This window comes from Vidua chalybeata, chromosome 7 (genome assembly GCF_026979565.1).
Source record: "Vidua chalybeata isolate OUT-0048 chromosome 7, bVidCha1 merged haplotype, whole genome shotgun sequence".
Lineage (NCBI taxonomy): Eukaryota > Metazoa > Chordata > Aves > Passeriformes > Viduidae > Vidua > Vidua chalybeata.
Genome location: NC_071536.1, coordinates 34,306,561 through 34,323,902, shown reverse-complemented (window position 1 = coordinate 34,323,902; position 17,342 = coordinate 34,306,561). Strand labels below are relative to the sequence as shown.

The window sequence follows — 17,342 nt, the reverse complement described above, 5'->3', positions numbered from 1 at the left end:
CTCAGCCATGCTAAGAAGGACAAGCCAATGCAAAAATAAGTGGTCACTGTAGAAAAAAGTGAGTTTTGGGGAAATATTACAATAAATAAATCATGTGATGATGTCGATGCTTTTAAAAAGTGAATACACAGTTTTAAAAAGTGAACACACAGATGAAAATCTTTCCACAAGTACCTGTTCATTACTTGTTTCTTTTGAAGCTGTGTGGGGAATGGTTTTATTTTTGCTTCCTTTATTAAATTATGGGTTTTTTTTTGGTTTTGGTTATGTTTGTTTGCATTTTTTGGTTTTGGATTCTTTTTTTTTTTTTTTTTTTCTTTGCCTTGTAAATGTACAAAGTGGTCATTTGCTCTTTGGCTTCCAGATTCCTTTTTTGGCTCAAACCCACTGCTCTGCAGATGTATTCACATTCATATAATAATGAGGTTTTTCAAGCAAACCCCATGCATAACTGCATGTATTGGAAATAAGCTCCAAACCTAAAAACTTCCTGTAAAACAGGAGAAGGGAAATCAAATAAGAAACGGAAAATGCATGAAATGCATGTGCAGTAGCACTGTAAAGATAACTTATATACTCCTGAGCCTCTTGCTGTAACTTGTGACATCTTTTATAGAAGTGTCACCTTTAGGAGGCTATTTTTGGCAATGATGTTTCAGCATGGGATTGTAAGGGGAACAGTGGGTATTGGATATATCCTCCAGAGATCACCTTCACACTGCCTCAAATATTTCTGGGCACATGAAAAAAAGTGAGCAGTATAACTCGCTGAAGAGCTCTGCGCACTTGTTTTATTCTTTCTCATAAAACCAGTTTCAGTAAAAACTTGGCCTGAATCTGCTATAATTTTCATCAGGATTCAAAGCCATTACTTTCTCTGGATAAACAACAGTTAGTACAAATCTTAAATATACATGTGGGGAAATATTCAGGCTCTGTACCATTTATCACTTGCAGAACAGCAAAGGCAGCAGAGAGTCACAGCCTGTGCTGGGGAAAAAAAAAAAAAAAAACATTTGTACCTAGCTAGTCTGGAATTAGCCAACTGTCACTTTTCCTGAGCCAGGAATAGGTGGAAGAGTAGACAGTGATAAAACTTAACTGCCTCTTAGTTTTTCTTCTTCCTTCAAAGAGTGTGAGGCTGTTCCGTGGTTCAGGAAGCCGCAGGCTCCGGAGGGCTCGCTGTGCATGAGCGTTTAAGGGAGCTCTCCAAACTCTGCCAGCAGAGGCTTTGACATTTCCAGGGCTCGTGGAGAAGTCAGTCATTACAGACAGGCTGCTAAATTATGGAGGCAATTTTTATCTGTCAGTTCTTTGCTTCTATTGCTTCCTATAAGCTTCAGGAGTATTTGAGGGAAAAGTATTGGCGTACTTGGTTGGCTGAGTGGCTCCCTGAGTTACTTACAGCCTTTCATTCCCAGGCTGTTCACAGATTTCTTATGTTGGCCTGGACCCTTTTTGGCCACTCCAGCAGGTAGGCTGATCTCCAGCTCATTTTACAGCCAGTTCTAGGAGAAAATAAACTTTATTTTGCTATTCCTCGTGCGAAATCCGTTCTGAAGATTCCTTACGGAGCTCTGCTTCTGTCTTTGCAGTGCTCCCTGTGCACAGCCTCCAGTCATGGAGCAGATGAAAAATGGAGAGACAGAGAGAATTTTTAAAAAGGGGAGGCAAATACTATGACTTTCTGCTTTGCTGCTTCCTTGGTATGTTCCCTGTCAGAATTTACCTTAGTAAATAACTCTATAACTCTATATTGAGAAGGGGAAATATTTTAGCAAGACATAAGACTCAGCACAACAAAATCTGTTTAAATGCAGCATAATTGAAATGTCAACGTAGCCATGAAATGCCTCAAGGTGTTTCGTTGGTGAAGGTTGGATGTGACACAAAGTAGATGCCTGAATGCTGTGGCGCAGAAAAAGCCTTTTTGTACTCAAGTCCAGTCTCGAGCTCACCTTACAGGATGTTTGCAAATGCTTGGCTGCTGCTGTGGTTCCTGCTCTTGCCTTCTCCCAGGAAACCTGACAGTTCAGAGGTTTTGGGCTCAGAGGAGGGAGGAGCTGTTGGTGCTCTGGAGCAGGGAGTGTTTCCTGCAGGGACTCCCAGCCTCAGCCTGGAGCTCGTGCCCTGCCTGGCAGGACAGACCTTGTACCTGCTCAGTGACTGCCTGGGCTCTGGAGGTGTCTTGGGAATCTTGTTTCTCCAAAGATGAGGGTTGATTTTTCATTCAGATTCTGTTAGAGCGACTTGAAAGAAGACAGCACCATTGTACACGAGCTGCTCTCCTCCCCTCCCTCCTCCAAGAAGAGCAGAGAATACACAGTACCGTTAAAATGCTTTTTTCATCTTTCAGATTTTTGCAAAATTAAGCAGTGACTGTGTGCTAGTCTTTTCTTAGGCAAGTCCTCTGCTTGGTGCCCCATAAATCATGCTCCTTGAAGCAAGCTGCTCTGCTGCCCCTCCCATGGAAGTGAAACCTCCATGGTGAAGGGGACTCACAAGCAGAAGTGAACTCACAGCCTCCAGCTGGTGCTGCTGAACGAGGACTGGCCGTGGCACAGGCCCAGTGTGGCTCTAGTTATACCAAGTGGCATATCTGTGTGTATCCTCATCAGCACTCTGGCTCCAGGTTTCAGTCTGCCTGGGTGACACATCTTTTTTTAGCAGCTGATAGACAGAGAAGACCAATCCGTATGACTCTTGCTTTATGAGGCACCGCAGGTTTTCTCAAGAGGTTAAGTTCAGTTTGATCTTCAGCAGCAAACTGTGATTTCAGAAGGAAAATGAACTTGACAACTGTTTCAACAAACTGAATGTTTATGTATGTCTTCAGTTAATGCCTAAAGTCAATATTTGTTAAGTCTGATTGATAAAAATATGTGCCTTTCATCAAGGTCAAATTAATTTGTGGAAATTTGCTTTTGCTTACCATGCTGCTTTTGCACAGAATCCTTTGTCAGGCTTTGCAAAAAACTATGTAGGCATTTTCTCATTTAAATTATGATTATCTTCACTATGAACTTCCCTGGGAACACCACCTCATTTGAATGTGTCTTTTTTTAAAGGATGCCACAGATTGGATTCCAATTCAGACAGGTGATAAATTACCTGCCTTGACCTAATTCATTAACTTTAATGGTATTTGAAGTCTTTATTTTATCCAGGATTCTCCAATAGACTTGTCTTGTAGACATCTTTATAATAATGTCCATTCATCAGCCACTTAAAGGACATCACTTGCAACTGGATGTGACTGTGAGGATACAGACTTTTCTGGGTTGTGCTCTGCCTTAGGATTCCTTGGAGGTTGCAGGCTACATCAGGCTGGCTTTGCATGAGACACTGAGGCTTGGGAAGGAGTTCTGGAGCTGTGTGTTAAATATGTGTGGCTGGATTTATGTGAACTCAAAATTCATCTCATTGAAGTTGGAACTGCTGCTTCCACAGGGCACAGCCACACCGTGGGTTGCAGCACAGATCTGGAGTTACCCTCTGGGGTACAAAGGAGGGCAAATAATGGCACCACTTTGGAACAGGTCCTTAGGGGGGTGGCTTTGTGGGACAGAGGTGGAGGATTTTCTCCAGATATTTTAAGTATTACTTTAAGTTGTACTATTAAAACTATAAAAGCTGTGCTGTGCCACAATGAGGTAATTGTAGAAAGAAGAAAACAACCCTCTGTGGATTTGTGCCTAATGCAGATTCCTCCTGTGATCTCCTGTATTCTCTGCAAATGAGGGTCTCTTACCAGGTGGTTCCCATTGTATGCTTCTGAAAATGGATCAGTTTAGGAAAGGGAAACATGACAGGGATGAAAAAGCAAGTTAACACCAAAACTGGAGGAGCAAACCAGTTACTTTTTCTTCCCAACCACAGAACCAATTTTCTGTCTCATATTAAAAGAAATGCATGTACAACAACTACTAGCACTACACTAAATAAATCACCACAGCTGCTTGTGAGCTGACATTTAACCACTGAAGACTGCTGGATTTGTCCTTCTCCTTCTGAGTCTGGGGAGAGATGTGTGGAAGGACTGTGAAAAAGCTGTGGCAGGAAATGAGAATTGCTGTCTCCTCATCGCTGAAATGCCACTGGCACAAACACACAGAAAAAAAAAATCGGATTAAATTAATGAAAACTGTGGCATTTGCAAAGCTTCACATAGATGGAAGGATGGAACTGTCTGGTGGTAACCTGGCCAGAGGGGATGTGGTCCCACAGCTGCCACAGGGAGGCCAGCAGCAGGTGTGGCTGCAGTTCACTCACAGTAGTCATTAAAGCATGAGACAAAAAAATACATCAGATTTAATGCATATTAACTAGTTTTGATTAACTGTACAGGTGTACTCAGGTGACAGTGAGGAGGTTTTAATAGTGGATTTTCTAATCTCACTTTCCCTACAACCTCATCAAAAGAAACAAGAGAGGAAAAATGCTGCAAAATAGCTGTTTTGCCTTCTGAAACCTCTCCTCTTTTAAATGTGGTAGTAGACTTGTTTTTCACAGTTATGCAAGTATTGTGTACTTTTCTTTTAGTTGGACACGCCCTGTCTTTTAGAGGCAGTTGAAAGAAAAAGCTTTTTGTTTCTGGTGTCCTTTATTCTGTATGCTGGACTGAGAGCAGTGAAGAAGTCTGGGAGAATTAGAAAATGCTGCTTTTTGGAGAATAATTGAATGTGTTCAGAATGGAGAATGTTTGGTAGTGTGGTGGAGGGAGGGACAATGAGGAGCATGGAGGAAAATTAAAAACGTGGGAGATATCAAAAAGACATGCCCAAGCAGGGCAAAAAAAAATAAATTAAAAAATAAATACTAATAGACTTTGCAGAATAAAGCAAGATTTTTTTTTTCTAAATTTGAGTACAGTTATTATATGTTGGTTGTTAGAAAAAGTGAAGGTGAAGTGCACACATTTAAATGTTGCTGTTTCTACAAATTCTCTCCCAATTTAAATTACAATTTCTGTTTTCTTCATGAAGAATTTAATTATGCTATAACCATTTTAACTCATTTCCTCTTTAACTGGTCCTTTAATTTCACAGTAATCATCTATTCAGATTTTTTGCTTTACAAATCATTCTGATATTGAGGTTTTTAATGGCTTTTATTAAAAGTCAGTAAATAAATAAATTATATCCTCCTTTTTTTTTTTTTTTTTTTCCTTTTCTTTTTGTGTTCTCTCAGCTATTCCAAATTCATCTTTAAATTTGGGTATGCTTAAGCTTTTACTGGAATAACAAGAAGAAAATTAAGCCCTAAATTTGTTTCAGTGATATTTCATAAATGTGTTGTGTGTCTTCACACATGAGGATGTAGCTATCAAAACCATGTAAGCAGTACCATCTTCCAGGCACAAGTCCAGTAGCAATAATACAAAATATTAGACAGAGACAAGATGTTTGCACCCTGATTTTGTTTTAGTATCACTTTTCAGGGGGAAAAAGGGTGATTTTTTAACTCTGCATTTCTTGTAATGGCTGTTCCAACTCCCAGTGTGATGGATTTTTCTAGAAATGCTGAGAGTACTTCTCTCAGTGGAGAAAAAGTCTCTTTGCAAGTCAAGCAAAAGAGAACATCTAATCCTGACTAAAGATGTTCCACGTCTGGAAAAGGCTTCCTGCATTCAGGGGGCTCTTCCAGGGAAAGTTTTGTGTCATTCAGTGATAAAAGCTGCTCTGGAATTCTCTGACTGCATAACCAGGAACTCACCAACACACAGCCATGGTTCAGGAGGAACCTTTGCTTCTTGTTCTTTGATCTGGTCAAGACTACACAGAGAAAATAAAAATGAGGCATTTTGTCCAATTTCAAACCCATGGTTGATGAGGGTAAAACTCTTTTTGAAAGTTCTTCAAATGGCACACAAAGTTTACAGCATGCTGAAAGCAGTTTCCTGTAAAAAGCTTTTACAGAGGAGTAAATTAATCTCTTCTTCATTTATCCAAGCAGTAAGGTCTTTATCTTCTGATGTTAAAAGTTAGGAGAGCCCTCTAACTTAGGTCACTTAAAAATACCTTTAACAATATATGACAAATATTTATTCAATATTTAATAAATAGAATATAATGAAGATATATACATAATCAAAGGTATTTGACAATATTTTTGTATGAAAAAATTATTACAAATAGTTATTTAGAACTGTTAACTGTAAATCTAGATTTTACTAACATAAAATACAGAGATAACAGTGTTGGAGTAGTCTTAATGGTACACCGTTACACTGAAAAAATTTATTTCCAAGTAGTTCTAATCTTTCAAAAAATCAATCTGAGATGTAAAAAATAGCTACAAATCAAACCTAAGGTGATGAATTTGTTAATTGACTTTGTAATTTGGATGTAGGTGCTTTGCCTACTGAACCCTACATGGGAGGAGCTTTATAGTTCTTTAAGGAGGAAATAATGAAGTTCTCTGCCAAACCTGGAATGAGCCAAGAGCAACTGGAGTTACTTCCATCTCCTGAGTTTCTAGTTGAAGAAATTGTGAGAAGCTACATTATGCTAGCAGTTTTCTTTACTTTATGGAGAGAATATCTCAACATAACATTTGAGAGAAGCAGTGATCCACACCCAAACTGCATTCATTGACTTAAGCCAAGCCCTTGGCACAGTTGGACTGTTCTCTGAAATAATCAGAAGATTTAGAAAAAGGTTCTGTGAAAAAGAAAAAAATAGAAACATGTGTTTATTTGTTCCCTCTCCTTTTCTTTTTTCTCCCTTGCGAAGCCAGGGAAGAGCCAGGTTAATTTTTTACATGCCAGAATGTAGTAGCTGACTGTTGAAGTAACACATGAAGCAGTGTAAATACCTTGGCAATTCCATAGTTATTCTCAGAGCTGGGAATAGGGCTGATCATTGTGGTGCCCTTCAGCCTCCAAAGCACATCACCTGAGTCTCTCATTTTCATTGTTATCCTTTGCGGCTGTGCCTCCCATAATCTCAGGCTCTGGAATGCTGACATTGGCAGTGAGAACCATCATGTTTTATTAACTTTTTTCCTCAGCCTTTTCTGCTTGTGGCCCGGAGAATGAAGCAAGGGGCAGGTTACAGGGATTACCTTTATTTACGTTATGGCTACTAATAAAATGTGTTAATGATGTCTCCTGTGAAAAAACTGCATTTTTCTATTCCTTTACATGCAAGGTACATGCAGCTACATAAAAATATAACTGTACTTGATCATAAAAGCTACAGGTGGCTGAAATGATTAATCAGTGGAGTTTTCTGTTCACCAGTTCTTTGATTTATAGGATGGAAAAAGGGAAGGGTTTTATTTTGGGCTCTAGAGACTTGAAACGCTTTGCAAAAAAAAAAAAAAAAAAAAAAAAAAAAAAAAAAAAAAAAAAAAAAATCCTGAAACAACAGCTGGAGAACTTACAATGAAAAAAATACAGAATGATGTCATCCCATGCAAAATATTCAGTGAAATTAAGGTTTCCTGCATATATTATGTGTGGCTATGGCAATAACATGCATGGGCAATAAGGATGCCCTGGGTAGGTGTCTGACTTGCAGCTGAATGAATAAATGAATGAAAAGCAGTTCTTGGCCCTCTGTTGCCTTCAAACTCAGTGCCACTGAATCAGTGACACATTGCCAAGGCTCAGGGCTCATCAGCTGGCTAAAATATAAGAAATGCAACAAGAGGAGATGGGTCATGGGCAAATGGCAGCAAATGTTGCCATAGTTTGCAGTGGTGCTGCTGATCGTGTTTCAGCTTGTGCTCTACGTTTGGTGCTTCCAAAAAAGTTGTTGCTGAGCAATCCCAGCTGCATGTCAGGTGAGATGACATCAAATCACCTAAGAGGGAATTGTGTGTGCTCTCCCAAACACTGGGACAGCAGGTTTGAGTCACAGTGATTTCCTAGGCGTTGGGATTTGATGGTTCCCATTTCCTGGCTCTCTGGACACCTGCATTTGTGCACAGTGACACACTTCTGTGAGATGGTGACACCCATGGGTGAAAATGCTTGGGACAACACTGCCAGCAGTGCCTTGAGAACTGGCAGTTGTGAGTGGCTCCAGGCACCAGCAGCAATATACAACTTAAAGTAGAATTTGTCTTGAATTGTTCACTTCCAATGGGACAAACATGTTCCAAAAGTCAACTTGAATCCCAGCCTGCTTGCTGCAGGGAAAAATTTAAATATTCACCCTCTTTAACTGACTGAACATCTGCTTGTGAGGGAGTGCATCACTTTTTGTAGCCCCTGCCAGAGTCCAGGAGTACAAATGTCTGTCTCCTTGGAATAAAACCAGGCAACAACTGAATAAGAATTTTTTTTCTCTAGCATAATTTTTCCTTGCTACCAGTTTTTAGTTTTTCTTCTAACTTAAAGTCCTTTCTGTTATCCTTCACTGGGTTTTGTTTGCACATAAACAATGTTCACTTACTGAATCTCATGTTTGGTTCTCTGGAACCTGCTGCTATTTTTGTAATTGATTCCAAGTCCTTGGCTGAGTTTCCAGAAAGGCTCTGCCTCATGAGCCTGAGGTTTCTGCTTGGCAATTTTTTGAGGATTTTATCTGTCAAGTGTAGTTGTGTTCATGAAGAGAAGCAATTTCTGAGGTACTACTTCCATGAAGAAGCATGAAATTGGGCGTTGGGAAAAGCTATTATAGGTGTCTTTTGTGATTTCAGAATGATTTAATTATGTTTTTCAACATAACAATGAACCAAGCAAAGTAAATAAAGTTGCCAGCTTTTTTTTTCCCTTTTTCTTCACCTCCTTCCCCCTCAAGTATCAGTAAAAGAAAATTAATAATTTTTTGGCCTCTCTGCAATGTTTTAAAAGTTCCACACCCTTCCCAGCTCTGTTGCACCATTATATCTGTAGCACTAGATGAGGCAACACAACAAAGAGAGTCTAAACTTGTTATTTCTCTCTAAAAATTGTTGCTCTAGAAGAGGACCGAGACATCTTGGTGTGGCACATGAAGGGAACGTGGCATGGCTGTGCTGGGGTGTATTCACTTAGGGCACTTTAGAGATTTTCAGCTGATCCTTGTGGGCCATTGGGCTGGGCCATGGCCAGAAATGCACGAATGAAAACACACCGCTGGTTTTGGGTGAGCTGATGCTCATGAGGGAGTGAGATGGTTCAGTCCTCTGTGAGAGACTGTTTTGAGAGACACTGAGCATTGATGATGCTGTACTGCGAGCTGGCTTCCCATAAATAAAGCTGGAAAACATGTATAAAACCACAGGAAACCACACTTTCTCCACTTAGAAGTCCTTGTCATCCAGTGACCAGATGAGCTGGGTGGAACTGTGTGCCTAGGTGAGGGGACAACCCAGGAGAGACAATCAGGGACAGTCTCCTCAACATTACCTAGATTTCCAGAGCTCCTCCTGAGAGGCTTCCTAACATCCTTTACTGCCACAAATCATTCCTGAGCATTTTTCCCAGCAGAGCTTGCTCTGCTCCTGCCAGCAAATTGCTGCTCTGGTGTCCAAGCATTCCTCAGGCACTGAACTGCAATTTACTTACAAGGCTGAGAAATTGTGAGCTAATTCTGGAAATGCATTTCATACAACTAAGTCCAGACTAAAAAGCCCAGGTGATCTGCTCCTGCTGACTTCTGAACATCTCTGTAGTTTGTCCATTCTGCCATTCACTGACTTCATCACTCCCTGCTCTCACCTTTGGCCTTTTAACACGTGCAGTATTGTCAGGCTTCATATCTCACCCATAAAGATTATTATCTGTACCTCAAAGAACATGTACTCAATACCATGAAAATTGGTAAATTGACTGGCATTGAATATGCCTAAAACTGTAAATGGTTTATATAAACTTAAATAAATGTGTATTCTTCTCACAGTTATTCTTTTAAATTTATATTTTGTATCCAGGCTAAGAAACTGATAAATTACTTTCTTCAGCAGTGAAATCATTTACCCAGTTTGTTTTTTTCCCATGTGAACTTTGCTTTAGCTTATGCTTGTGTATGGCAGCCAAGGTATAACTAAAACAGCAAAAGGTCAGGATAATGAGCCATTTCCATGGGTGAAGCCAATATTTCTCTACATGCCTCCTACCTGCTGATCTCATCTTTTAAAGTGTTGTGTGATGCTATGGTTGAAGAGCACTACATAAAACAAATTGTTTTGAAGCTGAGCTAAATATTGTAGGTCAAGATTTAGGCAGGCAGAAATTTCAATAGTACATCCTTGAAAAATAAATTTATCCATGAACTGTGTAGGGAGATACTGTTCAGTAATATTTTTAAGATAGTTATACTCTGAAAAGAACTGCTGAGTGTTATCGAAATATATTATTTAATATATATATTTTTTTTTCCCACAACATTCCTTCTTCTCTCTGATATGTTGGAAATGACAGTGGGGAAAAAAAGGAAAAAAAAAAAAATCTGTCTTTTCTAAGTAATATCTTGTTACTCAGAAGCAGCCTGAACTTACTCAGCAAGACATGCCCATTTTCACTGAACAATAATCACAGTGAGACACTTCTGGTTGTGTGCAGACTGACAAGCAGATTAAACAAGATATGTAATTTTCCTGTAATCATAAAAGAGACAAACACACTGTAATGTCTATTTAAAATAACAAATTAAGTTGTTCAGCGACTGATTGCCAACACATAGACAGTGATGTGGGGAAAGAGACAACAGAGGGTTGAGATACATCAGGTGAAATTGTGAAGCACAATGCACCATGCTTGCCTTGAGCTGCCCTTTTCCAAGTAAAACTTCCTGCATCACTTGTTGCTGCAGGCCAAGGTTCTCCTGCTGATGGGGCTGAGCTCTGACACAGTGTATTAAGGCCATTTTTACAAATAAATTATAACTAACATGACAAAATGAGGTGCTGAGCCTTTACATGACAGCATTGTCCACACAGCAGTTGTTAGGAGGGGGCAACCACGAGTGCCCAGGTGTTTCCTGTGCCTCAGGGGTGTTCAGACATCACAGCCCATCATCCTTTCCTCCACAGGATGCACCAGTTGCTGCATCAAGTGTTTTCAGGTTGAATTAATACTGCTGGAAAAGGCTCAGTTGCCTGATGATTATAGTAATGAAAAAGGGTGAAAATACAGGAATCTGTTAATACATTTTATCCAGTAAATATTTTGTGGAAAATTTAGGAGCAGCCTGGTACCCAGGACAAAGCACCATCCTCAAGCATCATTTCTCTCCCTCTGTCTTAAAAATATTATTGTAACACTTCAGCCCTAGGAAGAGATTCTGCCCTCAGGAGTTTGAGCACATGGAAATACCTATCAGCAGTCCTAACTTAGACATCCCAGCAGTGTGAAGGAAAAGGCTTGCAGTTATACCCAGGACTTAGAATTTGCTTTGGCTTGCTGTCAGAGCTCAGGATGCAGAGTTTTAACTTGTCATTCTGGGGTCTGATTACCCTGTCTGTGAATTGCACAGAAATCCTGCACTGCCTGATGGATCCTGGGGCAGGGCAGCTGGGCTGGCTACAGACTTCAACTGCAAATGGCTGAGTCTTTAATATATCCCAATTTATTTTTCTGAATGGATTTTTTTTTTCCTAGGAGCTAATAAACCCCAACATTTTAAAATTTGACTCATTGTGCTTTTCTGCTGAATTTGACAGCAGCACCCACAGCAGGGCTGTAAGGTCATGATCTCTGATTTCCATGTCTCTTTTTCTGTGGTACATCTACCACAACAGAGTTATGGGATGAGGTGTCTGACAAAGTTCATTACAGTTGTGTTTTTTCTTTTATGGTAAGATATTAAAAACTAATAACATGACCAACAAATATAAGATAAAAACATGCTGTGTTGTTTCAGTCTAGCAGTTGAATTCTATCAATCAAGCCACCCTTTTCTGCCAGAGAAGCAATCCATGGAGCTTTATATTGTCTTTCTAGTATCAACAATAACAAAAAACCAAAAAACTTACAGTAGATTACAACAAAGACTAATTTGTGAAAGGGTTGTTGTTCAAAAACTCAAAACATTAGCTAGAAAAGAAAAATAAGGCTTATGGCATATGTGTGATAAGAATAGTCTAGACATCAGAGTATGAATATTGAATCACAAAAACTGAATAAAACAGAGATAAGATCAAGTAAATTTATGAAACACAAAGGTACTGAAAAGAACTTGAATATTTAAGAGGGGAAAAAAAAAAGAAAAAGAATGCACAGAGTTCAATTAGAAAAATAGTTGAGTACCAAACTCCTGTAAGTTTTCCTTTGGGTATATTTCAGACACAAGACAAAAAGAAAAAAAAATCCTAGCTGCATAATGAAAACTTGTGTTTTAGCAGGTTGCTTGAGGAACACAGTGAAGGAGCCTCCTGGGTCACATAAATGGTTTCTGGTGTTTCAGGGCCCTTTCCATATGCTGGTTTTCCGTGGTCTATCATGATCCATGTCAAAAGCAAGCACTTATTTTCTGTCCCTGCTCTTCCCGCTCAAAGAGGAGTTCCAGAGCCTGATTATGGTAATAGCTAAGAACCTTCTCATTTTCAGCCAGAATTTATTAATGGGCAATTTATACTCATTTGTACTTCTGCCAATAGCCCTTTAGTTTAAATTGTCTCTTTCCCTGCTGTTGATCCTCTGATATATTCATAGACAGCAGTCCTAATTCCTCTTCATTTTCATCCCCTGGCACCAATCAAGATGAAAATTTACAGTCTCCCCATCAGATTGCAGCTCTCCATTCCCCTGCTAATCCCACAGGCTGTGATTCTGCTTAAAGCTGAGTTTATTCTCCTCGTGCCCATCGGGGTGTGCACAGCTGCCAGCAGCTGCCTCCTGGAAGGGAAGCACTCAGGAGCGTCCTGGGCCTTGACATCAACACTTCTCTCTGGGAAACACTTCTCCCAGTGCTCTCAGTGATGCATTTCCCCTTTTCCCAGGCAGCATTGCACTGGTAGCTCCTGGTCACTCTCTGATGAACTATGTGACAAGGATCCTTTGTTGTTTCAAATTGGCAAGTCCTGAACTGACAACAGAAGCTCTGCTTTTATGCCCCTGGTGTATTGTCTGGCACTTTCAACATGTAAACTTCAGCCAGTTTCTTTTATTTGCACCAGCTCTGTATTTTGTGATGTTTATCAACATTACATGATCAGTTAATTTTAATTCACAGAGTACTTAAATGTTGTCAGTACTCCCCAGTATATATTGTCATTACAAAAAAAAGCAGGACAGGATTTATATATTACAGAAGTACATAGGAAACATAATTGGGAACCCATTGCAGCCAAAATGCTTTATTGTCATGCAGGAGGTTCAGGAATAATGGCAGCTAAATACATTTTTCTCTGTGTGTGCCTCAAGTCTGCTTTCATATGGTCATACAGAATCACAGAAAGGTTTGGGTTGGAAGAGACCTTACAGACCTCTCATTCCATCCCACACCACCCTGCCAAGTCCTGGGACACCTTCCACCTGATGAGGCTGCTCAGGACCCCATCCAACCTGGCCTTGGTTGTTTCCCCTGCCAGGAAAGACAAAGCTAACGGCTGTTGGTGCAGACTTTGTGGTAATTGGGAGCGGGGCTGTGGCCCAGCCTCATCCCCAATGGGTACAGCTGTGAGAAGCAGGTAAGCAGCATTGAAGGCACTGAGATGAGGTGCACTGAGCAATCACCAAAGGGGACAGAGGGCACACAGGTGCAATGCATTAACCATAAGGGCTAAAGAACTGAAAAGGCAGCTGCTTGAAGCTTTCTGAAATGGTCTGATGGGTTGAAGACTTCTGAAATTGTATGGTGATGTTCTGTGTGTTGTGGCCATCTCAGCTGTGGCATGTGCTGTAACAAACAGGTACATCAGTAAATCTGTGATTTTTTTTTTTTTTTTTTTACAATCCCCATAGTCCCCGAATAAATAAATTCAGTATTAAGAAACTACAAGCTGAGCTTCTTTTCGCCTTTGTAGAAACAGCCGAAACATCTGAGCATGAGAACCTGATGTGAACCCTTTGTGAACCTCATGTCAGCTCAGGAGGAACTGACAAAAAGGATAGTCAGATCAATTGCTTAAACCTTTCATTAAAAAGCCATTCAGAAGAAGTTAGTTCCTTATAGCATTCATCTTGAATGAACTGTGTTAAGCAATGTGTTTCATTGAACACAGAAGGAACAAATGAAGGCAGGATTTTATTATGGTGAATTCCTGTGGGAGCAGTTTGTCCGGGAAGCTTATAGCTCCTCTGAGTCATTGTCAAAGGTGTATCACTTTAGGGGAGATGAGATCAGCAGCATCTTTGCCTGATTGATGCTCTCCTGTGGGACCAGATGCCTGGGAGTTAGAGCAGCATGAAAGTCAGGAAGCATGAGATTGGCATGGGTATCTTTGAGAAAGCAGGGTGGCTTTTGTGGCATACATGGATCACAACTTCAGAGAGTTCATGGAGATGTAGGGAAGTAAAAAATGCTGCCCTTCATGTCTCCCATGGAAGAAAGAAAACACTGAACAAAATGACCTAAATCAGAGTTGGATGAATTGTCACTGCTCCCTGGGTTTGGGGAAAGTAGATCATCCTAAAGACACTCACAGCTGCCTCTGCTACCCCATGTTTCTGCAAATCTCACGGCTTGCTCTGCAGCCCCTTGTCTTGAACTGTGGCTCTGCCAGAGAGCTGTAAAGCTCTCTCCCGTTGTTTCCTTCAGTGCAGCTCCTTCCTTTAAATCTTGCAGCAGAAATACCAGGCTTTGACAAATGCAGAAGTTTCTGTAGCTGTGATGAAAGTGGAAAGCTCAGTGATGCTCATTCTTCACTGCCCGTGTACTTTGTAAACCAGTTCTCGCTGAGAAAGGGAGATCAAAGTGGGTGCAGAATTTTAGAAAAGACAAGAAATGACAGTCCCTGGCTTTTATCTCTTTAAATGTCCTATCTGGAGCATTAAAAATATCAGTGTTCTGCTTCATGATTTTTCTTTGCCTCCTCACTTCCCAAGAAACCTGTTACAAATCTAACCAAGCCTTAAATGTATACACTGTCTTCCATAGCTTGTCCTTCAATATTTCAAACATTGCCAGAGGCAGTCAAACGCTGTTTTCTTCCAAAGGTTTTCAGGATCAGTATTACAGCTATTGCAAACCAGCTAGTAAAGTAGAAAATACATTTGCTATTTTAGTGTTTAATGTTTTATTTATTAAAGGCATCAGGTAGAAGCATTAATAACATGCCCTAACTCTTGGTCAGTCCTGAAGGGCTCAGGCAGTGTGACTAAATGTTCATTGTAGGTCCCTTTCAAATAAAAGAGACCTACTTTTGTTATATTCTATCTATTCTTTCCCTCAATTATTACTGTATTTCTTTGCTTTTTCACTTGTGGGTTCCCCTGGCAGGGTTAGCAGATCAGCAACAGAGCAAAAATTTCTGGGGCCAAAAAGTGTCTGTCACAATAAAAAACTAAAATGTATTTGAAATGATCTGATGTATAATTTAGAGAAGGAGGGGAAAATGTCAGTCTGAAGTCAGAAACAGATGGCAGCTAACAGTGATTCTTTAATGGTTTTGTAAGGAAAATGCAACCATTTTTCTGTTAAAAGCCACTCACATGATATAGCAATAACCTAAAATTAATGAAATACAACTTTTCTGAAAAAAAAGAGCAGCTAGACTTTTGTTGTTGTTGCTTGGGTTTTTTTTTTTTTGGGGGGGGAGCCAGGGGTTTTTGGTTTTGCTTTTAATTTTCCCCAAATGGACCTCACTTCCCAATTTACTGTCACTGCTCTCCAGCTTTCCTGGCTGTGTGCAGCTCTGTTCTGGTTCAAGCTGCTGCCTGTCTGCATCCATTAAGGAAAGAGTGCAAACAAACCAAGACCTGTTTGTGAGTCAAACAGTTCTCATCCAGTAGGAGCTCCTGGCTGTGCAGCATCAGACAAATATTGGAGGAAGAAAATTATAGGTAGTAAAGGATGGCTGATCCATATTTGCTTAGAAAATGAGGTGTATGTGTTGATTTTGTTCAGATAGACATATTAAATCAACAGCTCCCCATCTCAGTGTGCAGAACCATTTTAGGGGAGTTCTCCAGTTTACCTATGTGGGACTTGTTCTTGGAAAGGTGTAGCAGATTTAAGGACTGGACTAGGGACAGGAAACCAACAAAGCCAGCTACAGCCAAAAAATATATTATCTATCACAGGGGCCCAGAAGGCAGAGTAATATACCAGAAACCACTGGGAAAATGGGCAGATTTAGACATTGTGTGGTTTATGGAGCAGTCTGTAGATGGTGTGCCACAGAGTTCTAGGGAATGCCCTGAGAAAATTGTGTGAAACCACTTTCTTTTTAGAATAGCTGCATTAGAATAAGTAGTAACTTTGTGTGCCAGCCACATCCACTTTTCTCCCAAAATTTCAGCTTTATTTTGACAGCGGCAGTTGCTCCAGAATGGAAGCTCCAGGGCTCAGATGCTGATAGAGACTCTTCTTCATATTCATTCTACTCCCAAGTAGAACTCGATGAATAATGATCAGATGGATTAAAACTGTTCACATATTAGGATACAGATTCCTCTTTTTCCTTAGGTCATACCCAGTTACTTAAAGCCAGCCCTGTAGCAGAAATTTCACTGTCCATTTGCAGGTTATTTTCTGACTCATCTGCATAGTTTTGAAAAATGCCCTCAGAGCACCTCCTTAAGCTGGGTTTCTCAATCTTTGTTTTCATTTTCCTGGAGGGAAAAAAGTGTTATTCATTAAAATAGTGAGGTTTTTTTGATCAGCAAAATTATTGAAACTTTGCACACAGCTTGAGGCTGGGAAGGGTTGGAGCAGTTTTTGTTTGGTTTTGTGCTGCTTCAGGCTGGAAAACATTGCAGTCTGTATTGTTACAAGATTTCTACAGTCTGTTTGCATCATGCCTTTTGCTGATGGTGTGTATTTAAGCAGATTCTATGAAGGATTTCTGTAGTAATGACATATATAATCTCCATGGGTTTATCCAGCATTACATGTCCGACGTTAAATTATTGAGGTAGAATGTATCCCCATTGTTTGGTGTGAAGGTTTTGCGTGCATCATTAAACCAAAACAAGCTTTTAAAAGTTAGAAAATCAATTGATATGAGGAATAATGAAGACATAGGTGTTGAAACATATCTCATAATCTCAGTTTTTTATAATTGTTACCATTTCAGGGTTGTTTTTGTTTTGGTTTGTTTTTTTTTCCCAACAATAGTTATGGCTAACATGCAAAAAACCGATGTTTAGGCAGAGCAAGAGTACACCTCAGCAATAAACTTGTGAGCAACTCTTGATAAAAAGAAAATGTTGATTTCTAATGTTTAAAATGTTGATTTCTAATGTTTCTTGCTGACATACAGTTTTCATAACAAGCTCTTTACAGGGTGTGTGTGTGTGATATATT

General features: G+C 39.9%; 1 protein-coding gene across 1 annotated transcript in view; it reads left to right on the top strand.

The window, feature by feature from the left end:
* The window catches only part of LRP1B (LDL receptor related protein 1B), a 632,825-nt gene that overhangs the window by 319,173 nt on the left and 296,310 nt on the right, over positions 1 to 17,342 (top strand). The window lies entirely within an intron of this gene.